This window comes from Chlamydotis macqueenii, chromosome 10 (genome assembly GCF_036417535.1).
Source record: "Chlamydotis macqueenii isolate bChlMac1 chromosome 10, bChlMac1.mat, whole genome shotgun sequence".
NCBI classification, from domain to species: Eukaryota; Metazoa; Chordata; class Aves; order Otidiformes; family Otididae; genus Chlamydotis; species Chlamydotis macqueenii.
Genome location: NC_141565.1, coordinates 13845884 through 13871689, shown reverse-complemented (window position 1 = coordinate 13871689; position 25806 = coordinate 13845884).

The window sequence follows — 25806 nt, the reverse complement described above, 5'->3', positions numbered from 1 at the left end:
TATTAAATACCTGGTATGATACTCAAAGACACATGGACAACTGTAGCACTGCTGTCACTGCTGAGCTTTGACAGATGAACTGCTTTTCTCTATCATCTGAAAAACCTGAGATCCCTCGATGAGACCCTGCAAGAGTGACTCTGTAACACCTGATGGAGAAGAAGGCTCCAGTTAAGAATCTGACCTCTGGTATTATAATAATGTAGGAGGAAGATGAGTACTCCACAGGAACATCCACAGGACACTTAATGGAAGAAGTGTATTCCCTTACCAAGCAGACAATGGAAGAAAGAATGTGAAAGGCTTTTATATGAGACTTTTTATTACTACCACTACCACCTGGGTGTTCTGCCTACTCAAAATATCTCTGTGATCTCTCAGGTGTGGTGAAACACTGACTAGTGCTGGACATAAAATCGGTTAGCCTCAATGATCTCACTAACTCATGGCGTTTCCTGAGTAGTTGAAAACTGTTGACAGGCTGCTGCTCTCTCCTCCCCAGGCTGTTTTCTCAATGACAGTAGATACATCCAACACTACGCTACTGCTGTATCACCCCTTCAAAGTGCTGCTGGTACAAACCATTGATTATAATTTTACAAAGCCATAGAGGCTAGTTGTTATGTTAGGTAATCAGGAGACTGTTACAGAACCATGCAAGGAAAGTGAAGCCTTGGGCTGTTACAGTAGCTAACAAACTTGTCATTAATTACTGAGAAAAAGCTTTCTGCCTTTTAAATAATTTATACAGCTGGATCTACAGTAGCAAAAGACTAAACATAATTAAAATGGAAAATTTAAATTCCAAGGGGAAGGCTGGCTTCAGGATTCAGCCAGGACCAGCAAAGCACAGATAAGGACCACAGCTAAGGACGATCCCGCCCTCAGGCTGGCACATGGCACTTCCAACACTCACCCTGGACTGGGGTTCCCTTTATGAAATAATTTTGGATAAAGACCTGCTAATCTCATAAACTTGCACATTGGATGCCTTGCTTAAGCACTTTATCCCTATGACCGGCATATCTTTGGAAGAGCTTTTTTGTCTTAGTCTTTGAGGTTCAGTGAAGGGGAATGTAATCTTCCAGCAGGGTTACTGTCCTCTTAGGTTTCAATTTAATTGGGCTATGCAGTAGTTCAAGTACTCTGTACATTCAAAAAGAAATCTTTGGGTGAATTCAATCCGTATAAATTATATAGTCCCTTAATATGCAAAGCAGTCTGCTAATGCACTCCAAACTCATTTGCATTCTTCTTTCACAGGGAGCAGCTTTTATTATACTATATTTTAAAATTAAGTAAAATGTAGCAAAATATTAATCTCATCACTACATTTTATTATAGCGATCCTCACTATATCTCCTGTTATGTGTTATGTCTGAAAACAGATCAGTATTGCCCCAGTTTTTAGAACTCCAAAGCTTAATGAGAGGACTTACAACTGTTTTTCAGTATATATATACACACACATACACACACACACAGTATGTCCAGTTATTGTAACAGGACATGACTATGCTAATCGTCAGCCTACGCAGTCCCATCAAGAGGACATCCCAATCAGTAAAAAAGAATGTCCAACTATGCTGGTGCTTCAGGATTTAAAAAAAAAATAATAATAAAAAAAATTTTTTAATGCTACTTCAAAGCTCTCTGCTCTGTTATCTCTGGCTCAAAGGTAAGAACTTTTTTCTTCAGTGCAGATTTCAGTCATTTTAGAAATAACCAGTATCTTATTTAGATATGGAATATGTTACAGCAAGAGCACCACTACCTCAGTTTTTCATCTACAGCCTGTAGTCACTACCTGTGTTGCTTCATCTCTTGCACAGAGCTCACATCACGCAGTATATATATCTTACAGTACAGTTACAGTCTTCTTTCTTAAAACTACCTACGAGTTATACCTTATTATTACTTTTCAGTGTTAAGGTTATATGAAAATTGTTATTTGACATAAGTATCTCCCTATTATACTGAGTATTCCCCTAACACCACTATGGTTAACCTAGATTAACCTCCACATAGTTAAATTAGCCTTTCATGTCTAATCATGCCCTGTGATAGGAGATATTAGTTCCAATCCTCGCAGCCATAAGGGACCTGCAGTTTCAAGTGACCTCTATACATGGACAATAATCCAAAGTAAAATAGACATGAAAGCAGGATTAAGGTCTAGACATGTAGGATTTTATACCAGTTTCCAAGGTCATCTTAAAGACTTGAAGATTCTGTTCTAGTTGAGAGCTCATGGAAAATTAACCTGTTTTAAAACTGACAGCAAGGTAGTACTCAGCAAATAATCTGTTTGTGTGCAGATTAACTTTCTATCACATACTTATATCCTGACAGATTCATGTGCTGTCCTCAGCTACTTGTGCAATACACTTACTTACTGTATTGGAAAATACACAGAAGCACTTTGCGATGAGCTAATGATTCTACCTGCACAATAAACTATTGCTATCTAACTGTCGTAGAATAATCACGTTGGCTTTTGATGCTCTGTTAATTTATGATTTTGCAGGTTATGATCTTCCCATCAATTTGCTGTTCTCATTTATCTGGCCTAATTCTACTGTGATTTGGTTGTTTGGTAATTTTGCTAAGGTGTTCAATTTGCACTTAAAACCAAGTCAATGCACGTTAATAAAATTGTGTCAACTAATCAGTACGGAAATGTTAAATTGGTAAAAAATAAACCTTTCTTCTGAGTCTGCTTTGAGCAAAGACAACTGCTTTGCATAGCAGACAAAGCTGCTCAGACTGAAAAGCCCATGGAACCAAGGAGAAGAGCTACATGAAATTGAGTCTTAAATCATTGCTGTGCACATTTTTTCATTTAAAAATTTAAATATATTAAAGCCATGTGGGTCTTAGCACTACTGCTTTTCCCACACAGCAACTGTCCCTCACTGCGTTCCTCTTAATGCCACATTTCAGTTGTGCAACCAGGGAGGAGCAGGATGGAATGGATGTGCTAGGAATACTCAGACAAAAATCAAGACATCTTATGTTCTTAATGCTCAGCATCACCAGCCCAAAATTGGCTGAACTTTGCACAGCACCTCAAATAGCTTCTCTCTAGCAAGCTGTAGACTCTAAGGGCATGTCAGGTGAAGGAAGAAAATATCGGTGCCAGAGGATCTTCAGCACAATAGCAGAAATTAACTCATGGCTCCAGCAGAGAACTGATGCCTGAAGTTCTTTTCTCTGGCTGTCATCAAGAGAGACGTCTGGGAAAATTGGAGTTTTGCCACTGGCTTCAGTAAGATAAGGACATTGCACTTTATACAGAAGTCATTCTGAATCTCCAGTGAACCCTGAAGAGAGCATTTGTTCAAGCAGGTCAGCAATTTCCCCACTTCACACATTGCTTATGCTGAACTGGCCCTGCAGTAACAACCCTGCAGTGCTGCATGTCAACTCAGCAACAAATGCATCCAACAGTTGCCCTTATTTTATGCAATCTGTATCTCATCCAAGTACTTTTGGCCCTTGTAATACGTTTTGATACTATTTAGCACAATGTGTTTTCGATATGCAATTCCTCACTCCATTTTTACCTCTACGTTCAACTGTTGTGTACAGTAACAGGACATTTGTTTCCCAGTTCTACCTCCTGAATAATGCAGAGTGCTACTGCAGCATCACTCTCAGAAGCCATCCCCTTTCACAGCTGGCAGTCACTGAATTTACACATCTGCCATTCACTCAGTCTTTCTGCTGTGTGCTTTCTTCTCCCATGCGGCTGAGAGCCCCTTCCCCACTCCACAGTTAAATGAGAGTTCAAAACCCCACTTGCATTGGATGGTCACCTGGTTAAGAAAAGCAGAGGGGCCTGTAGCCGTATGGAAGGCTGTTACCTGCCCTGTAAGGGCAGAATCCAGCAGAAAATTACAGCCAGGACAGGAAGCAGAGCATGCCTGAGTAACCCCAGTCTGTCATGTTGCCTCACATCAAGGGATACCCTCCCCCAGGCAGCCCTCCAGGCTGCTTCCTGCTAAGCCAGCTCAGGAAAGAAAATGCAAAATGACAGACCTCTGCCCTGTGGGGTCTTCCCCAGAGGGTTAGCATTTCCCATAGAGTTCTACCATAGACTTCATAGAAATTACAAAAACCACAAAGTTCCATCTTTTCTCCAGCTCTGTTTCAGTGGCAAGTCTTATACTCTGGCAGATTCTTAGTGGGTGCAAAGCAACACAGTCCTGCTGGATGGGAAAGGTGTTGAAAATCCATGAAGTTGTACCAGTTTTCACCAGTGGAGGATCTAGACCACTGTACTTAATGAGAGTTGGCTGAGAATCAAAGCACTACTAATATTTAGTGTCTGTAAAGAGCTAAAACTAATAAAACATTCGAAACAAGTGGGAAAAAAATACCTAAAAGGAGAAAAGATGTAATTAGGTACTATAATTTCCTAAAGTACTTCCAGCGCCCACATCTACACTGAGATGTATGACTTTTATTATTAATGACTTAAATGCATAAGTAACAAAGGACTGTGCTACCATTTGCAGTTCATAATTATGCCACATTTGTCTGCCATCACTGATTCACTAATACTAATTTTGTTTAACATACACTGTGTGGAGAACTGTACAATAAATCTTGTGATATAAAGCAATAACATCTCCCAACCTTGTCTATGTGATTTCTCTCATCTTACCCAGAATACAGTTCATCTTTTTCATATTCTCTATACACTGTTTTAGGAATTAATAGCAATAAATGCATGTTTGTACAGCATAAAATGTGAATTATAGCAGAATTGTATTTGCTGGAAGGTCAGTACTGAGAGCATCTCACTGAACGTGGCTTATCAACTGGGAATCAAAGGTCTAGAAAGTATAAAATGTATTACCAGTGGAATCAGAACACAATCTAATTTAGGATTCTTTTCAAATACAAAGTGCCATGGAAATATTTCACTTGTCAGTGCCTTTCTCCATTTGACACAGATATCTTCTTTAATGTTATATTGGCACACTCTAAGATGAATTTTACCATTTGTTCTCTTAGCCCTATAACCAGATCCTTCACTGCTGTATATCTGAACAATTGGGCTAGATTTTAAATTAATTTTCACAATGATCCACCATATTATTACAAGTTTTTGTTGTTGAAATCAATATTCAAAGTTACTTTTATATTCTGTATGAAGTTTCTATACTTCTGCAACTAGAGCGTACATAGTTTGTATTATTCAAAGCTCCTACAGCAACCACATGAATATTATAATATTATTCTAAAATTAACTTTTACGTGCATTCTACTACAAAACAGTTGAACAAAGAATATAAATGCAGTTTAGTCCCAACATAGTAATCTCTTCTGAACATGTTTTGATGTTTTGGAGACAGACAAAACTTTATATATCATGCGGGGCGGGGGGAAGTTTTACAATGCACTTGGCTTACAGAAAGCTTTAACAAGTATTCTCAGCAGACAACTGAAATCCAGTGTTTATTCATTGCAAGAGATTGGTGTTTCTTACTGACTTTTCCTTAGTTTTGGAAGAAACTGAGGATCAAAAAAAAAAAAAATTAAAAATCTGCATTTGTGAACCACCACATCCATTACTGTGTAAATGCTATGGATATAGTAATATTTGCTGCACTTCTACGCACTGCAATTGATTTTGATCTGACTAGGCTTATTACTTACCTACGAAAGATAATACTGCTCTTGGCCAGTTCTGTGGCTGCAAAACTTTGCCCATCAGTTTCCAAATATCACCAAAATATCAAATATTCAACTCCAAAACATCATCCTGAGCTGGTAGGCAAATTAGTTACAGGAGGTAACAACCCTCTTCAGAGTTTCAGGTTTTTTTCTTTCTTACCATCGTATCAGTACCATTGTATCTATAAAGCAGTACAGCATGGACAAGTAGGATTTAATGATCCACTTAAAACCCAGAAGTGGATGTGTGGCTGACAGTTCATCTACCATTTATTTACTGTAGCTCAAGCCCAGAAAAGCCATGTAGTAGCATTCAGCTCCAGCTTTCTTCACAGCAATATCATAAGCATGTGCTTAACTTTAATCACGCCATTGCTCCCATCCTGGACTTCATTGCTGCCTGGCTGCAGATGCTTTCCAGAATAATGTCTTTATGTCAGTCGCTAAGATCCATATGCACAGATTTAATGGACCAACTCCACACTTCTTTCTTACTAATGTCAATGGAGGGAAACGGTCACCCGAGACATCTGCACACCAGCAGATGGTTCCTATACTTCTGACAGCCACACAGCCTCACTCTACCAGCTCTAACTACACCGACAAGTTTCTTCTCATGCAAGAAGTCCCTTCCTACACAAGCAGCAGAATAGGGAAGAAGGAGAGTTCTGCCCTGCACTCAGTGCTGAAAAAGGCAGACACACCCAAAAGCTTCATTGCACACACCAAGATAAAGATCAAACAAGCTCATTACTCAGTCCAAGCAGTATCTATTCTTCTAAATGTATCTTTATCTATTGTTCTGAATATATTATCTTATTCCTTTTATGAAATAAGAAGCATACAGCAAATGAGGGCTTATCTCATACCCAAAAGATCTGGATGGCAATCAGCTTTTTGATCAAGATGTCTAGCTTTCACAGCTTTTCAGAAAAAGTGTGATAAAAGATAAAACCTGGTTTTGTGAGTGATCTCTCTGATGCCAAAAGTCCAGCCTTAAACCATCTCCATCTGTCTCTCAAGAAAGAGCAACAATTATCTGTCCTTACTCAAGATACAGCATTTGATCTGTGTTGCAGAGAGGCGCAATAGCATATTTAGATTGTATCACGCAGATGATACAAAGCTCAACATGAAAAGTACTTCCCATAGAAATCTCTGCCATCACTGTTAGCTTCCTTCACATGATACCAGAGATGCGCTCTGTGCTGTAAAAAAAACAGAATGCAACTTAGTTTGTGTATCAAGGCATATAAACTCAAATTAAGAAAGTTTATTGTATCCTCCACTGATTTCCAGCCACATCAGGCTGCTGACTACCATTTAACATGTTCTAGCTGGAGTCAAGCTGAACCAAGTGCAAAAATTCGAACTGCTAGCTGCTGTCACGTGTAGACCGAGAGGGTAAATTGAACAGCCCAGAACATCTTGATATCTCTATTTCTATGAATTCCACAACAACAAAAATAAGTGTTTCTTCTTTAACATCCTAAATCGTGAACAACAAATAATTTGATAGGTCTCATAAGATCTATCTTATTTCAGTGCCATGCAGTTCAAATCTATTTACCCAAAATGACTTTTAACTAAGCCTTTTCTAAAATATAAAGTGGTCAGCTGTACTCTCATACCAGAAGACTAGGGAGTAATAATCCTCCCTTGGTACAGTCCTGTACAGGCTGAACTCTCAGGTCTTTTCATTTCCCATAACTTTTCCCCCAGAGATCAGATGTTTCTTTCCTATATAGCAGATATGTTAGAGATTTCTGTGGATCTAAAAACCAATAAAAGAATCTAAGTAAAGTATTGGGAAATAATTTCCAGATTTATTGAATATACATTTCTCTCTGCACAAAAATAATTAAGACATTCAAGTACTAAATTATTTGAAGTGCACAAAAAATGGTTTTAAAAGATGATATTCATGGCATTAATTTTCTTGTAACTTCATCTGAATCTACTTCCTTATATGCTCAGATTTTTTTCAGCTACATAATTACATTCTTAATTCTTAGGAAAAAAATATATTTGCAGCTATCCATCAAATAATTTTTCAATTGCTAAATAGCAAATTAGGAAAAAGATGAAAGCCTTTATCCTTTGCAAAACCAGAATGGCCTTGACTGTATACCTTGGTATTTGACTTTGGGCACAGTACTTACCTAAGCGTACTGCACCAACTAATGAAACACATAATAATACGTAACCATGTTACTTCCGCTTGACATAATTTAACACTATGTGAACTGAAATATTTCAGATTTTCACAATAAACTGACTATGCAGTGGAGAAGCTCTGAAACATTTGCCAAAACTTTCCATGAAGTACAGAAACTCAGTTTTATACTTAAGCATTTCACCATAAACTCTGAACTCCAACCAAAAACAAATTTAATGCCAGTCCTTAGAGAATGGGGAAAGGAAAATCCAGTCTGGACACATGGGAATTTCCAATTTCCTCAGTAACAGAGAACCTGGAAGAAACTAAACTCTTCAGTGATGACACAGATATCGTCAGATGCACTTCTGAACATAATTCAAAGATGAAAAAGCAGCAATCAGAGGATAATCCCTTCTTGGAAAGACAACTTGTTCTACTACTCTGGTTACTGGGAATATTTTCATACATCAGCAAACAGAGAGATGGTGGAGGAACCCCCCTCACTCCTAAGTCACTGGCAAACCTGGCATGTGTAAGAGCCACGACAAAGTCATTGCTTGGGCAGCCACAGGGAAAACATTTGCTCCTAGCAAATGACTTGTTGGAATTTGAAAACTATGGCCATAACGGTAGCCCTTTCTCTTCTAGTGACAAGCTCCAGAATGAAATAAATGCCTGTGTCCAATTTCTCGTTCAGCTGTCACGCTTTCGACCCTGGAGACCCTTACTTCAGTTCCCCTGATATACGTTCACTGCCTGGGAATAGGTGGCTGCACTGTGTCGTATGTGGATTTCCATTGCAAGACCTGTCATCCTGGCACTGTTCACAAAATACCAATGCTTTTCTGTCCTGATGACTGCTTCATTGCTGTGACTCTGATGATGAATGAGCAGTAAACATGCCACAAAATTAATTCAACCCTATGGCAGATTATCATGAGAAGCTGAAAGTTACAAAAATAGACTCATTCTTGTTACAGCTTTAAGACCGACAAGTAAATCTCATTCACAAAAGGAAACTATAATGACACGAATATAAATGTTAATGTGAGGTTCAAATGCAATTTTAAATATTTATCTTGCAGAGGTAAACAGCCACAGTGAATATCTGAAGAGTAAACACACATTAAATCAATTCAAGTGCTTGCAAACTAATCTATTCTCAAATACATTTACTTAAAGGCAAAGAGTCTGCATTGCCAAGAACACAGACATTGACTGATACCATCATACTTCACAAACATCAGTCTCTTGTGAGCAGCCATCTTCAACAGGTCAGCTCTCTGCCCAACAGTCAGATTTCCTGGACTCTCTCTCATCACTGATTCTCACGATAGTTTTGCTCTCTTTAAGTTGAGATTGAATGTTTTTCCCCAAAGTGTACACAGGTGTCAAAAAAAAAATAAAATAAAAAGCTCCAGACATCTCCCTGCTGTCTTTGAGATGGAAGATACTTTTAAAAGCCAATATGTGGGTCCACATTCGTACAGCATTTCCGTTTTCATTGTCAAAACTCTAGATTAGAACCCAATTGCAGCAGCTGATCTAAAACCCAGGAAGCTCCCATGAGCTAAGCAAGCACTGTGTGGAAATGTTGATTTTTCAATGGTTTTAACTGAATTTATTTTGATAGTTGATATCCAAACATTTCACAACTTACAGCTTTGGAAATACGTATTTTTGCCTTAGCTTTTTCTGAACTGTAATTTCAGCATGCAGATGAAATACAATAGAAAGCTTCATCAAGCATGGCGATCTTCTCATTTACCATGGTTGGCAAATGTAGGGACAGACCACCACTGAAGACAGTGAGACCTTCTGAAACCTGTGCTTCACTTTTTTAAACAAACACGTGATGATATCCTTAGAACATAATATTAACCGCCAGGTCCAGAGAAGTGGCCTATATGGGAAACTGGTATCTCTTCCTAAGGTAGTGATTATATTTCCATACAGTAAAGTCAATGAGGTTAAGATTGTACCAAGAAAAAAAAAAAAGCAGTTAAGAACTTTCAGATTGCTCCCTCCATGTTATCCATAACATGGTTTATGTATCAGTACTTGAAACTATAGAATAGAAACGTGAAGTCTTAATAGCTCTCTATTTTAAATGAATACTTTGTTTGGACTTTTTAACAGACCCACCTTTTAAACTTCCAGTATCTCTCAAGACAGTAATTTCACACGTTGTCAGAGCTGGCCATTACCTACAAAAGGATAATTATGATGTTCAGTGAAGATCAGTTAGTCAGAGGTCTTTGTAGTTTGATGACAGTATAATGACAAAGAGCTGGAAACAAGGATATCTCATTTTTGTCTGCATAATGTAACTAATTATACAACAATTCATAGATAAACAAATTTTGTATAAACATAATGCATTCATTTGTAGGAATTCCCTCAGTTTAGTTTAGCAAATGCTTTTCTAATTCTTGAGGTATCATTAAAAGCTTCCTAAATTGAATAGAAACAGATGTGACTTGTAGTACCATTGTCAAATGTAACCCTTGATACTCCTATTAAAAAAAAAAATGAAGGAAAAATTATATTTTTCTCAGATGCTACTTAATCACTTAGTATAAGAGGAAATAACAGTTACTAAGGACAAAATTAAGGGTTTCAAGCTGTAGTTTTATTAGCCTTTGGCATACAGCAACATTTGTCAAGGTAATTTCCCATTCACATGGGGCATAATGTATTTTTAAACAAAAAGAATCTAAAACCCTAGTAGATTATTTGAACTTGGTCACTTCCATAAAACAGCAGGAGATTCCCCAGCTAAAACACTAAATGATGCCCAATATGGAGACCATTGGCAGTTTGAACTGAAGCTGAAGGCAGTTAATGGACCAACATCAGATGTACTTAGATTATGAAGATGCTTATTTTACAGGATATTACTATGCTAATAGATTGTAAAAGAGCTTACAAGTACCTGGCTTTAATGTGTTTACCCCTGAAGACCATCCAAAACCTGCTTTGTAAGCAATACTCATGAATTATTACAGACCTAAAAAACAATTACTGTGTTATCATCTGTTTCAGCTTTCAGGTTCATTACTGTAAATGTACATACAGTGAAAACAGTGAGCAATCTAGTAGAAAATAGATTAATTACAAACAGAGAATATGATAATATAAGATTAATTTTACCTAATTTTATCTAATCAAAGTCAGATAAATTAAATAAACAGACACTTCCACCCAAAAAATGAAGCCTTTTAGCCTAGGAACTGTGGAGTATTTCATAAGCAATAGCCACTGAAGTTTATATCTAATTCAGCAAGTCACTTTTTCCCTGTTACCGCCAACATCTCACAGCCAGCTGCTTGGTACCTTTGAGCCTCTAGCAATGCCACCTCCCCTTTTTCCTTCCCAGCTGTTTTGCTTGCATGTAAGAAAAGGCAGAGTAAGATAGACAGATCAGCCCAGGTTGGCAGCCATCTCTGGAGAAACCAACACAAATCAAAGCCTCTTAGCATCTGTTTACCAGGTCCCTTGGGGCAATGAGTCTCACTTGAAAATCCCTGCCTAAGGACATGTAGTCTTCACGCTGTGACAAGGCTGAGTCTCCTTAGAAGGACGTATGCTTCCCGTTCTCCTGCCACAATACTCTTAAATTAAGAAGTACAGGTCTTGTCAGGCACTGAAGCGTGGTACACATCAGAGTTAGCAGGTAGTTGCGCTAGTTGCAAATGGTGTCATTTTAACAACAGGTTTTTCAAAAACAAGTCCAAGGGTACCCTGCAAGCAGCAGCCTGCTGCAGCAAGAACTGGGCCTGGGAGGCTGTGCTTGGCAGTAGATGCAGGTCTTGATATAGTATTGCTAGGCACAATTTATGGCGATAATTTCAAAATTAAAGTAGTACAAAGCACTGAACTGAAAAGAGCTCAATTAACATGCATGAGGCCAAACTTCCTGCTGATATAATTTCTCCAACTTCAATGGAACCGGAACAGAAGTGAATCTGGCTCATTATTTGCTATTCTTCTGAAGACATACAGATGATAGTATCTGTTTTACTGTTATCACAGCATGGAAGGAGCTCTGTTATAGTGACCACTAATGCCATATGCTGGGGAAAAGATAAATGCTATTTCTTGCTTCTAAACAATGAACAGGGAGATTGTATCTGGCCTCATATAAGCTAATATTCAGTGTAAGCTCTTATACTACACCATGGTAACTGACATACTCTGTCTAAATATGAAGCAAGCCACAGATGCAGTCTTCTGAACAAGAAAATTAAAGATTTTAAATACCATTCTCAGGCAAAAGTAAGGAAATGTAGGACCTAGTCCAAATCCCACTGCAGATGTGGGCAATCTCACTGCTAGCAATGGGTTCCTTCTCAGAGTTCAGACTCTACCCAGGTATGTGGTGATGTCTCATACATAATTCTTTTTCTTTTTTTGCTTCTAATTTCAGAACTGTAGCCTGCTTTGTCTATCCTAGGGTTCAGATTTAACACACTTTGATCTTGATTTGCTGATATTTGCTAAGCTTCATGCTGGGCTTCCAAAAAGGAGATGAACTTGTCCCACTAGCTCTTTCTATGCACAGACCTCCAATCTGCACATATGTTCCCTGTACCTGCCCTGCAAACTAAGGGTTGCAATTAAAGAACCATTTCCTGTGAAATAGGACTTACACAAACACTGTCTTACAGGGCTAGCCTATGAACAAACACCGTATTTAGCCAGGCCTGATGTCCTTCTAGCACTTAGTCATTTTCCCTTTCAGCTGTAGTAACCCAAGAGATTTCATTCTACTCTAGTCAAACATTCCCACTGAGGAACAGCAACTAATTAAGCACATGAAGATTAATGAAAAATAAAAGAAGAAAAGATATCAGAGTTGTTGAATTTAAAATAGCTCCAGTGTCACTATTTTAAAAATGATATATCAAATTTCATTACAGTCTCATTTGAAGAAATGGTAAGAATTAATATTAACAGCAAATCTTCATTTCTTAGCTAGTCACTAGCAGTTACAAGGCCAAACACCAGCAGTGTGATACTTATGGAAAATAAAACACAGCTGCAATGCTGGACACAGAAGATAAAAGTATGTCTCAAAACATTCCCTGAGAAAACAGGCACTGTTAGAAGATCGCCGTGTGTCAGATTTCACAGGTAGGTCATGTTCTGCCATCTGCTAATAGTATCACAGAGTATTATCAACTGGGACAGCATGCACAGTTGCCTGATGAGACACTAGATAGCTATAGAGCTGCATTAGAAGAATTAGGCAGGATATGTCAATTTGGTAACCTTACTGTAATGAAATGATAGATGACCAACTGGTGAGAAAGGCCACAGCTTCCCGGATCCATGCAGAATTACCTTCTGAATCAAAGCTGACACTAAGACACAAACATCTCTCCTCAGGTGGAACAAGCCTTCAAGGAAGCCTAGGCTCTTGAAATAACAATATAAATATAAGTTCAGGAGAAATTGAGCTGCAAAGAAAAGCTTTGTGTTTAAGGAATCTCAATATGTCCTGAAACAGTTCTTCCTATAGCTTTTTGACAGCTAAAGCAACATCTTTTCCTTGCTAAAAGTGGCTTAGAAGAGTAAAGTAATCATGCTTGGGCATCACTGCCCTAGAAGTAATGGCATTTACACAAATATGTTCCAATTACTGGTGCTCTCCTGTCTTGGAGATAAGTCCAAAATATATTTCCAAGTGTACACTTGCATAGATTTAAAACATTTTTTTTCCCATGTCCAAGGTCCTACCAATAATGTTGTAGTTCATTATTAATTTCATCTGCTTCCTAATTCCCTCATGCCACATTTTTGCTGAAAAACTGAAGGCTAGATTGTATAAAATGTTGTGTTAAATTCTAGTCTTCAGATGCTGACTTCCTCAAGGCCAAAAAGTTTGGCAATGAATTTTTCAATCAGGCCATGGTTTTGCCATGAGATCCGAGATGCAGCTGTAGATTCCACAACATTTTTCTTGAGCCCTTACCAGCATGTAGCTTCTAGTGAAGCCACACATCTGTAAAAATTCTCCGCTACTCACTGTCCTCACCAAGTGTATTCATCTCCCAAAGAATTAAGTTGCAATTACTTTTCTTCCATCTTTGGAATATGCTACAACTGATACATGAATGGCTTATTTCCTTGCTTTGTATCTCAGCCCAAATTTGCTCACATTAAAAACCTTATTTGCTCATCATTATGAAGGGGCAATGTCTGACCCTAATTCTCCTGGGAGGCAGCTGGCTGCCTTCATGTGTGAGGCAAGACAGAAGCACCACAGACTCTGCTGTCATGGAATATTCAAGACTGTTGCTAAGACATTTTTGCAGCAAGCCCATAAAAATGCCTGTGATGTTTCTGGCTAAATGGGTAAGAAAAAACATTGCTTCCTGCACAAGCTGAAAATGAGAAGGGATAATTAAATCAACTCTTGATACTGAAACAACACAGTAATGGTTTCTCTCTCCAGCACACAAAGTTCAGGCTGGTCTGACCCAATTACTGGAGGCCAGGATGACAAAGGAAAAAACCCAGTAGAAGAAGAAATTACTGCCTGGGCACTTGCTGGTATGTGGTTCTGAACAATGGAAAAAAAACTGATACACTCTAGGCTTATCAGGATGTCTTTGTGGTAGGTGTCACATACCCGTGAGTCATGTCCTGTTCAAGGCACACATACTCTGAAACCTATTTGTTGCAAACAATTTTCTTTAGGAGCTGACTAACTAATGGGTAACACTGAGAGTGGACCTGCATTCAGGGCTGCTGGGACAACCACAAGAAACTGCTGCTCAAAGTTGGTCTGGAAGAAGAGAATGGCCATACATATGGTCAAAAGCAGATTTTTTTTTCCCCTTTTTTTTTTGTTTTTTTTTTAATGGTAAGCAGAAAATCAGACTCCTAAAGCCATTCATGCACACCCATGGAAAATACTGACCTACCTTGGTGTTCATTGCCTCTGCTCAGGAGAATTACAGTAAAAATAGCAGTCTAGCTATTTTGAAACATATTTTACTCTGAGCCCACTGGAGTCAGCAACAAACCTGCCCTTTCAGGTAACCTTATTTTGCTTCTTGTCATCTCCTGCTTACAGCATAAAGGAGCTTGAATTGTTACTTTCCAAACATTTGGCTCTCAGTTTCCTGCTAATAAACCAGCAGTACAGGAGACTTACCCAACATTACAAAACTCCTTCTTAGACTCTGTAGGACTAACAGTGTTTACACTTGTTGCCACCAAAGACAGGACAGAGCAGACACAAAACAAACAAAAAGATATTCATCTATTTTCCAAACTATAAGTTTAATTAACACAGCTGTAAGTCTGTGGTGCAGGTTAGTTCAGAGAGTACATTATTTCAGGCAAAGCCATTTGTTTAGGCAGATTTTTCTTCTCCTCCACCAGAGTAGACCCAGAGCACAACCATGGGAAAAAATCTGCACTCAAGCAGACTGTGTATTGTGTGTGCTAGTTAGCAAGGTATCTGTATTATAGCTAAGCAGTTAAATATCATCAAGGCCAGGTTGGATGAGGCTCTGAGCAACCTGATCTAGTCAAAGATGTCCGTGCTCCCTACAGGGGCATTGGACTACGTGGCCTTTGAAGGTCCCTTCCAACCCCTAACCATTCTATGATTTTAATATTGACCATGACAATGAGTAAGGGTGCAAATGCTCTGTCTAAACTACCTTTGATCAACAGGCTTGAGGATGTTCTTGAAGATAAAGTAGTCTACAGGGCTTACCTGGAATCAGCCCGTTATACACACTCATCTGCTGTGGAGCTATCAGCAAAACCCTTCCAAGACAGATTGCAGTCTTATGGCCCAGGACTTACGTACTTCCTAACTGGTCTATTGAAATACACGTCAAGACGTATTACCAATGAATACAACCAATGCACTGTTATTTACACAGAAAGAGGGCTGTATCCACCTCACCTCACTCACTTCTCTAAGACTGCTAGAAAGAGCAAAGAGGACATCAACGGACATGGGATCTTGAAGCAATCCCACACAGCAGAAATTCAGTTTTGCTCTTTATGTGGAGAAATAAAGGGCAGTGCAGACTCCTGTCAGTCCTAGTTATCTGTCTTAAGGACATTGCTTGATCCCAGCAGGCATCCATACCAGGAGGTGGCCAGGCACCAGATAAAACAGGAAGGCACTGCAACATTACCATTCAGTAGGAGAGTTTAAAATGAAATCAATTAAACTGGTTACATTTTTCCAAATTTGACCCTTTCATACCCATGTCCCTACCCTCTCTCACATATACATCTCTGCCAGATCAGCCAAAGAAGAAGAGAAGAGGCAAAAAGTTCCAAGGAGGTTTCACCTTCCCTTAAAGCAGATGTCATGGCCAGCCCTCAGCAGTGCCATGAGCAGCACACTGAATCTGAACGTGCAGCCTGTCCCTGGCTGCCAGCAGACCTGCTCTTCAGCACACAGAAAGGGGGACCTGGCACAACGCTGCATCACGTAAGAGGGTGAGAAGCACACAGGGAGAAAACATCTACAAGTGTCTTGCTTCTGATCCATGCAGTCAGGATCAACTTTACACACCAGCCTCATTTGCAGATGTGAGATTTAAAGAGGGAGAGAGAAAGAGTGGATCTGCCTTCAACAGGCATGCTGAGCTGTGCTGAGAGTTCAGACCCCTCCAGCACTGCTCCCGGAGGAGATGGCCACTAGACTAGATGGACCACTGCTCCGCTGCAGCCCTGCAGCTCCCATGAAATTACAAAGAGAAGCAGAGTGCTCCAGTTACCATGGCATCCCTAACAGCAGCCCTCCAAGTCTTACGCTAATGATTTTGGAGTCTGATGTTTACATGCTTAGTTTAAAAGTATAATGATTTAGGAGTTGACAGGATTACACCAGAGGAAGAGAAGCATTTTGCCTCCAGGCTTTCATTAGAAATTAGATGTATCATTTTTAAATATGCCCACTAGCATTTTAGTGTACCTTTGAGATGTTTCTGCTCTGGTATGGCATCTCAAAAGCACAGGAAGAGGAAAATGCAGGCCTTCCACATCTAGACTGTAGGAGGAAAGGGGGAGGTTGGTGTCCCCAAGGAAATGGTTTGGGACTGATGTATGAAATCACTTTGTAATTCAGACTTTCTAATAAGACTCTCACAGCAAAGGGTCCTAAATCTCCATGCCTTTTTGATTGATAAAGTAGGAGTATCCCTGGGCAGAATGAGGACAACAGCAAACATGCTTTAAATTAAAGGGAAAGCAAGCTGAGCAAGATGTGACCCAAATAGCTGAATGGCAGTGTACGGGCAGCATTTCTTGTCCAAGCCTCAGGGAATCTGCCAGGCACTGTTCAGACATGCACTGCTGCTCCAGCACTGTGCAGAGGCCCTGGAACAAGAGACACAGACAATGAACACAGTCACAACTTCATGCACTTTTTGCTCGGTACCTGTTATTGTAGTCGAGCCTGGAAGACAAAACAGGAACCCAGTAGAAGCAGCTAAAATTTCAGTTGCAGCTGATGCTGTTTAAATGCCTAATTGTCACCATTACATGGCTCCAACTTTTTAAAAATAAGTTTCCCATAATTATTTCAAGTTTTTGGCCTAACTCCAGTACAGGATTTAATGGGACTCATTCTGACAAGATATAGGATATTGTCCCAATAGAGTCTCATTTGGATATGGGCCACCTGCAATTACCAATGAGCAGAGCTGTGCAAGATTAAAAGCACAGGCAGTGTAATTTCTACCTTGTGTCCCAGGCTCTGTGGATTTGTTACTCATCCAGCCTGTCCATCTGGGGAGCAAACAGCATGTACTCCTTGATGAGAAACTCTGGCCAACCGACCAGCTGTGAAAAAAAAATAGATTACTCTTGTCACATTTTTCTCCTAAGTAATTTGATAGGAGTAAAAATATAATTTCTTTGAAGGTTTGCAGTTAAAAGAAGATCCAAGGGATGGGTCTTATTTATATTTTAAGTCCACCACACTTTTATTTGCTAAATCCAATTTTGAAGATATAGCACTGATGGAACAGTTTGCCGTCATTTGGGACACTGGAAAAGTGAATTTCTATTATTCAGAGTACTGTCAAAAACACAATGGCTGTTAAAGGAAAAAGTTCCTTATAAATGCACTACTGCACTCTATGAGAGAAAGCAGACATTATTAAAAAGGAATTAATAAAGTGGTGGGGAAAAAAAAAAAATCATATGTTCCTGCTGTAGCCGGGAAACCTAACAGAGAGATCTTTTCTTATTCAAGAGGGTTTTGTACAATATTCCATAGTTGTTCTGAAGTTTCAAGAATGGGTCAGTGACCTAGAACTGCTTTTAAAAGGCAGATTGCAAGTAACAGAATAAATGGCATTATAATATGAAAATTATACTTTGGCTTATATTCAGTTGTAGTTGCAGGTCTATCAGACAGTAGCTCAGACATCATGCTTGCGAACAGATTTACTGCTTGAGCTTAAGAAGCAGAGGGGTTTGCTATAGCTTCTAAGACCTTCTCTAGAAATCTTCACAAGGGGCTGCCAGAAAACCCACCTCTCCTGTGATAGAGAGAGAGAATTCAAGCACACTCAGATAGCACGGTAAGTTTTAGAGGTTATGCTGGTTTTGGCTGGGATAGAGTTAGTTTTCTTCAGAGTAGCTAGTATGGGGCTATGTTTTGGATTTGTGCTGGAAACAGTGCTGATAGCACAGGGATGTGTTAGTTATTGTTGAGCGGTGCTTACATGGAATCAAGGCCTTTTCTGCCTCTCACTGCCCCCCACCAGCAAGTGGGCTGGGGGTGCACAGGAAGTTTGAGGGGACACAGCCGGGACAGCTGACTGACCAAAGGGATATTCCGTACAGTACGATGCCATGCTCAGCGTATAAAGCTGGAGGAAGAAAGAAGGAAAGGGAGGGAAATTGAGAGTGATGGTGGTTTTCTTTCCAAGTAACCGTTACACGCGACGGAGCCCTGCTTTCCTGGAGATGGCTCAACACCTGCCTGCCAATGGGAAGTAGTGAATTAATTCCTTGGCTTGCTTTGCTTGCATACATGGCATTTGTTTTACCTGTTAAACTGTTTTTATCTCAAGGCACAAGTTTTCTTACTTTTACTCTTCCAATTCTCTTCCCCATGCCACTGGGCAGGGAGTGACTGAGGAGCTGTGTGGTGTTTAGTGCCAGCTGGGTTTAAACCATGACAAAGGTACACAAAAGTTTTATGCGCTGTGCTTTTTAGATCTTGTATCTGATGAGACAAGACTAGATACTCATGTAAGGCTACCAGTCTTGAAACTTTCTTTAACAGCTTGTCCCAACTAACAAGTGATTTGAGGAAGTTATTGGCGATTAGCACATCAGCATGACTTACTACTCAGCGGCTGTCCTAAACTTTATCAGCCAGTTGTTATGTATAGATTTAGGTCTGTCGGTGCAAGAATCACCGTTTCAGGGATGTTGGCTCTGGGCACGTAAATCATGTCATGCAGACTTGAGAGCAGTGAATATATTACAACCCTGAATTACATCATGAGAGGTAAAATGCTTCTATAGCATCCTGTCATTCCCCACCACCTGCCACATTTCTAAGATTTAAAAAGTAAATCCTATTACTTTTTTATACCTAAAGGAATATAAAAATTGCAGAAAAGTATTTTGAAATACAGAAAATATTGTTGTCCTTTATGATTCTCCCATTATCTCTGCACCACATGGTATAAATACCCTTCCTTTCCACGTGTGCCACACTTCCTATACTAGGTAATGGAAAGAGATGGATCTCAGTAATTACGAAGAGAGAAAAGCCACAACAGGAGAGAATGCGCTTGCTGCGTGTAATACAGCAATCGCTAACCCGACCTGACTGGCAGAGGTCATGCAGAAGGTATGACTCCTGGTGCTGTCTGATGCCTCTGACTTAAAGCACCAAACTCCCCCAGATAACTGAGAGCTAGTCAGAACAGCATTTTCAATGTTAAAAGGAGAGAGAAGAACAGATGTGTTCCCCCTGATTGAGAAAAATCTTTGATAACAGCTTAGCTGTCAAAAGGAGATGATGGCAGGGAACCTGCACTACAAGCAACTGTACAGACTACTTACTCCTATGATGTCAGAGATGGAATATCTCAGGGGACAGCAGTTATCCAGCATATGCAGTACTAAAACATTAAGATGTGCTTCAGCATCAAGAAATTAAACTGCTTCCCATTCTCATGTTCAAAATTACCTTTCATTTAAGGAAATGAGAAACATGCCAAAAAGCATTTCCGATATTGCCTTTAACATTTGTATATTTCAATTGATGATAAAGAACAACAATAACAACAAAATTCCTGGTGGCTTTCTGAGCACATGGTCAAGTGAGATGGACCAGTTCACCTTGTAAGACTCACCTAGTCTGGATTCAAGCAAACTTTCAGCAGAGATACCAATAAAAACCACCTACCAATGACTTAGTGGTAAAAATCCATTTTCAAACACTTTTCACCTCAAACAGTTACCCCATTCTTCTAGTTTTCCATGTATGTATAAAAGCAGCATGAATGTACCCAGAGATGTGCACTGCAGTAGTCAAATTCAACATTCAGCTTTTCTTCAACAGAAAGGGAGTCCTTTCACAGTGCCCATGGGAAAAGAGGAGTTCCACAAAACACAGAACAAATCATAAGGCTTCTTGCTGAAACACTGTGGTCACTCAGTTATAAATTCCCACACCAAGTCGTGTATATCCCATACATTATTTTGGGTACAGTGGACTATTCCCAAAGCGGAGGCTGATACTGTGTAAATCATGTAAATCAGGCTGATACAGTCCAGTAGGGACATTCACCCAAAGTTTTATTTGCTGTTTTCAGAAAAGGCTTGTTTCTGGAATTTTTATGGTGTGTCCAGCATAATATATGGTGGGTACAGCAAACACAATGCCTGTTTCAAAATACACCTATACTAGCCATCCTCGGACCGGTCTTATGCTTAATTGAAATCAAAAACACCTACAGGTGAGGATTTGCTGATCTTCAACTTTAGAAACTCAGATAGTGTATGTATATACATATATATATATATATAGTGTGTATATATATTTTTTTTTTTCCACAAAATGCTGTCTTGAAGTCAGTATGTTCAAAATGCATGCTTTTTTTTCATTGCATTTAATAAGTTGTCACTCCAATGGAAACCAATCCAAACCAGGATTTACAGCAATTTAAAAAAAACAAGAACATGTATGTCAATTATTTTTTCTGTATCCTGAAGCATCAAAATTCAGAAGTCTGACCATTTAATTATAGATAAATATATACCACAGTACACACACAGAGGGGGATAAATAAATGTTTGAACTACATGAAGTATATGTATTTCCTACCCAACATTTCAGTGTATTCTAATCAACTATTTATCATAAATAGAAGACAGACTATTTTCCATTCATGATATAGCAGCTGTGATGGACTCTATAAAATACTGACTCAATATACATTTCTTTTCTTTTGACTGCACTGAAATCTATCTTGTAGTGAATGCCTCCACTTACAAAGAGGGTCTGACACTGGATTAGGAGCCGTTCAAGCCTGAAAAATTAGTCCTTATCAGGCCTGTGCATGGGAGTAAGTTTCACATAATGAAAGCAACACGATTCCACTGCGCAAGGCTGTGTTTTAAGTAAAATGGACAGAAGGCAACATGCCCAAAACCTGCAGTGTTCTGCTGCTACATGAGATGGGAGATATTTAGCCAAATATTCTGCTGACATATGTCCACTGACTTGGAGTCAAAGCAGTCATAGCAGTACAGAACCTGCTAACAATTAACTGTATTCACACACAGAAATACATTTATATGAATATGCATGCATACACAAACAGGCTTATTCCTCACACAGTTTCCAGATTAGTCATCTTGTGGGTACAAAAAGATACATGCTCATATTTTATACAGTACATTTGAAGTTTGAGCTACAAAGATTCCTGCATGTAAACGTATGGGTACATTTCCTCCGACCAGAGAGGTATGTCAGGAGAATATGATTTCACAGCCAGATCTGTAACAACCACCCCAGAGATAACCCCAGAGGCAGTTCCATGGCCAGCTGTTCAGAGTTCACAAAGAACTCGGGCAATAAGCCAGAGCCAAGTCCAGATGCCGCTATTGGGAACTTTCCAAAGCTTTACATCTGGATCCCACTTCTGCCAAATGCCCCATCTGCCTACGAGGTGATAAATTCCACCTCTCAGAGGACATGTAGCAAGACAGCACAGAAGGGAAAGGGAGCACCAACAGCACCAAATCAATAAAAGAGACAGCTAACACTTGGTTAGAATTTAAGAAACGATTTTCTCAGTATCGTCCTGCTCCACATGCCTGTGTCAGTGTTCCACAGAAGGCCCAAAGCACTGCTTTTTCACGGCCTTCAGCTAGATCTAAAGCAACAAGACATGTGTCAAGCATGCAAGGGTAATACAAAGGGTTTGTGGTATTTTTTTCCCTCAAGATATGAAGAGAAGGCTCAAGTAAGTCTGAAGAATGTAAGAAGAAAACTGAGTCCCAACACAGAAGTATCAATATAGGAGGCTGCCAAGAGGCAGGATTGTCCTTGAGAAGGGTTGTAGGTTTTAAAAAGATAGGCTGTTCAGGAGAAAGAATTAGTATTGCTAGAGTAAAAAGGCATTCCTTTATGCTCATGAACAGCAGGGAGGAAGAGAAACTGCATAGGAATAAAATATGCATCTACTAGTGGGGCAACACATCAGATTTTTGCAACTGAGGACTGTAACACAGCAGCCAAAGAGGAAGAATTGAGTGAGAAATCACAGAGGATATTGTGTATGTGGAACTGTACAGCAAGGTGAGATTAAAAAAATACTGTGGAAACAGTTTTATGTGCTTTAGGGTTTCTATTGCACCCCTTTTTGGTGTCTTCTCCTTCAAAACTGGCAGTAGTTCAAATCCCTCTGAATTTCACAGAATCGTCAGCTCTTCTTTCACACTGAATTGCAGAAAACTCAGCTTGGGGTGGGATCCTCAGTGAAAAGAACTTATCTGAAAAAGTCCATTGCATTATATAGCTCGAAGCCTTTGCAATATCACTAATATTAACAGCAATTGTTTGTACATCACCCTAGAAAATTGAAATTATTTTTCAACAGGGGAAAAGGAAATTTGAGGAAAGCTAACATGGCATCCACACTTAAAAAGGAATGAAGAGCCAAACTAGAAAACTACAGAACTGTGGTACAGACGAAGATCCTAAACACAGTGATAATGCAAAGAACAGAAGACTCTTTGGACAGGCTGCACAGTGAATGGTCCAAGAGGATTTCAAAAGGGAAGGTCACGCTCAGCAAAGCTTTTGTGAGCACAACAATGAAAAGCTGTTGGGACTGAAGCTAGAAATACAGGGTAGTTGACTCCATGAATGCTTTTTATACAATATTATATAGTATATAAAGATGAATAAGTATGGCAGATAGCACAATTCACAGACAGGAAAATGAACTCAGTACTACATCGAAGGTCAGTGATTAGTAATAGATGGGTTCAACGTGGAGAGAGGAAAGAGAAGTGACTGGTATTGCAATTTGGCTTTGTGCAGGGCCCAATTAATAAACAGGGCACAACAGCACCATGGAGGAGACAACCGAGTGGTTGAAGCATTAATCAGTCCTGGAAAAACAGAGATAAAAGCAGCTATGTATTTTTTTTAAAAAAAAAAAAAAAAAAAAAAAAGAGAGAAACTGGCAAGGCAGTGACTTATACACAATGATAATTTAACATTAAATATAACAGAGAACATAATACTGCTTAGAGGCTAATCAAGTTAATAACCCTTTGTGCAAGGTATCGTGTAAACAGAATAAATATCATCCCCTGCTCCAAAGGCCTTACAACTGTGAGACAAAATAGAAAATACATGACACTGGGATCAGCATTTCAAGAAGATAAAAGCCTAATAGCAAGCATGCTAAAGATATCACAGTGAAAATGGTCCAGAGAACAAAGGCAAACAAAAGCTGAAAACCAAACAAGAGTCTGGCAGTCAGAAGTTATGGAAGCAACCAAGGTTGCGATCAAAATGCAACGGCAGATGAGCAAGCCAAGGAAATCTCAGGGGGTTCCTGCAAAAAGGACAAAAAAGGTCCTAAAGACAGGAGCTAGAACAACAAAAGGAAATGTAGATATGGGTAGGTATAGATATGAATACACATACACACATGTATATAGACATCTATAAACAGATACAAGGGATTAGACTTTCCTGGAGACTGAAGCAGAGCTGTGAGCTTATAGAGGCTGTGGAGTAGGAAAACGAAGAGCAATTCTACTTAGCTGATTCCTGTGAAGCTGAACTCACAAAGTGCCCCACAGGTTGCTGCATGGAACCACTCACTCACCTCAACCTTGCTCTGTGCAGGCAGATGCTGAAAGCTGTGACCTGTCCATAGCTGACAGCATCTCTCCCTCCCTTTCTCCACATACATACTTTGTCTTTTCTGTCAAACGCATCTGATCTAGTGGAAAGAGAAAACAACTTGTCCAGTAGGCACCGTAAAAGAAACAAATGCAGAACATCTCAGGTCAAAATCTGATAATTTCCACCAAAATAAATAAATAAATAAATAAACAAATAAACTTTTTGTTCTTTGAAAATGGTCCACAAACTAAGCCAAAACTATACAGGATTAAATATGCCCATTTTCGTAAAACTGAAGCTCTGAACAGCAATGTGAACAATCTTATCTTTGTAGGATCAGTTTTGGGTTCTTCCCTGAAAAAAAAAGGATTTAGAAGAGTTTTGTTCACTCATTGGAAGTTTATTTGGTTTTAGGTTTTTTTTTTTTTTAATCAGTTGTAATGTCCCAAGGAGGGTGATGCATCCAGTAGCACCAATCAAGTTTTTATTCTGAATTATCTATTAGTGGCACACTGCAATGCTACTTACCTTTGCCCAGTGTTCATTAAGATTGCAAGACACAGAGCATGGCACCAACTTTAATTCTGGCAAGGAAGGTTTGCCTTAAATGCATCAGCCCATAAAGCAGCACTGACAGAACTGACACAACTTAATCCTGTACCTCCTGAGGGATTAGACGCCTCACTCTGGGCTGCCAGAAGCATTTAGACACCTTGGGTTTCATGGCCATGAACCTCCACCAGAGTTTTGACACCTAAATTGTCCCTCTCGGAAGGGAACAGGGATCAGCCTTAAATCACTGCGAAGGCGGTTGCTACAGACATCATCTCCACTAAATACACAAGCTGGGGTGATTAAAGCAATAAGAGACTGATGTTCCACGAACTTCCACCACTGCAGCAAAGCCATGGGTCAGAATCTGCCACATCTTAAGGCATTTCTCCAGTACTTTTGACTAATACTCTGATTAGCTTAGCTTTACAATGCAGTGGTCTAGGAGAGCAATCTGGGGGAGCACGAACAGAACTGGATTTTCAGCACAGAGTTGTGGCTTGTACTGTTGCTTTTTACTATTCAATACAGCTAGATTCCCTCGAGTCCTTTTGGTTTGGGGGACTATTATAGGAGATTTTTTGTCCGGATAGGTGCTAGAGTGGCCTGTGCTATTTTCCAGTGTTGAAAGCCAAAGATTTATATACATTAGTAAAAAGTAAAAGTATTTCACAAGAAGGCAGCAGCACTGCATGTTGCCAAAAAAAGCAGAGCTGCTCACTGCCATGGCTGGAATGCATTTCTGCAAAGGACCGAGCACCACTTTGATTTAATGGAAGAGCAGTGCTGCATTTCTGTACATCAGCCAGTGTAAGATTAATGCCTTCTGATGTGAGACTACTGCACACCAGAGAGTGCTGACTGACAGGAGCATTAACTAATGTTTGTAACATGATGGTTTTACAATCAGTGTCCTCATATCTTTTTAACCAAGGGCTCCCGTAAAGCAGTAGGCAACAGGACATGTCACTTTAATAAGCCTCTAAAATCTAAATTCAAAATCTTGCTGTTTGTGCACAGAGTT